We start from the raw sequence: 724 nt of genomic DNA, 5'->3' as shown, positions 1-724 counted from the left end.
TAGAGGCATAAGATTAATGCTGGCTCCCAAATCACATAAAGCTCTTCAATAAAATTTTTCACCGATAGCACACGTTATAGTGAAACTATCAGGATCATTTAATTTTTCAGGAAGCTTTTTCTAAATAATTGCATTACACTCTTCGCTAAGAGCAACAGTTTTGTTATCCGAGAACTTCCTTTTCTTGTTCAAAATATCTTTCATAAATTTCACATAATTGGGCATTTGCTCTAAAGCTTCTACGAAGGGAATATTTACCGCTAACTTCTTAAGAATTTCTTAAAACTTAGAAAATTATTTATTCTATTTGTGTTGCTTCAATCTTTGAGGAAATGGTGGTGGAGGTTTCTCCACAGTAATCTTCATTGGTGTAAGTAGATATTTTAAATCTGCGTACTCATGATCCTTTTCTTTGTCAGTATTCACTTTCTCTTTTTCAGTTTTTGTTTCTTTCTGTACCCTTATTTCCAATTCTTTTCCACTTCGTAATTGTATCGCCTTGATTTGTTCTTTTCCATGATCTTTAGGATTTGGTTCCACAGTACTCGAAAAAGTTCCTAATGTTTGGTTACTAAGCGCAGTAGCGATATGCCCTAATTGGTTTTCAATATTCTTAATAGCAGTTCCTTGATTTTTTATATGACTTCCTTGAATTTGTAATTGATTTCCTTGATTTTGTAATTATTAACCCATGTTTAATATCAGTTCTTCCATAGACAACTTC

Source organism: Phalaenopsis equestris, unplaced genomic scaffold (assembly GCF_001263595.1).
Source record: "Phalaenopsis equestris unplaced genomic scaffold, ASM126359v1 Scaffold199670, whole genome shotgun sequence".
Classification (NCBI taxonomy): domain Eukaryota; kingdom Viridiplantae; phylum Streptophyta; class Magnoliopsida; order Asparagales; family Orchidaceae; genus Phalaenopsis; species Phalaenopsis equestris.
This window is presented reverse-complemented; position numbering follows the sequence as displayed.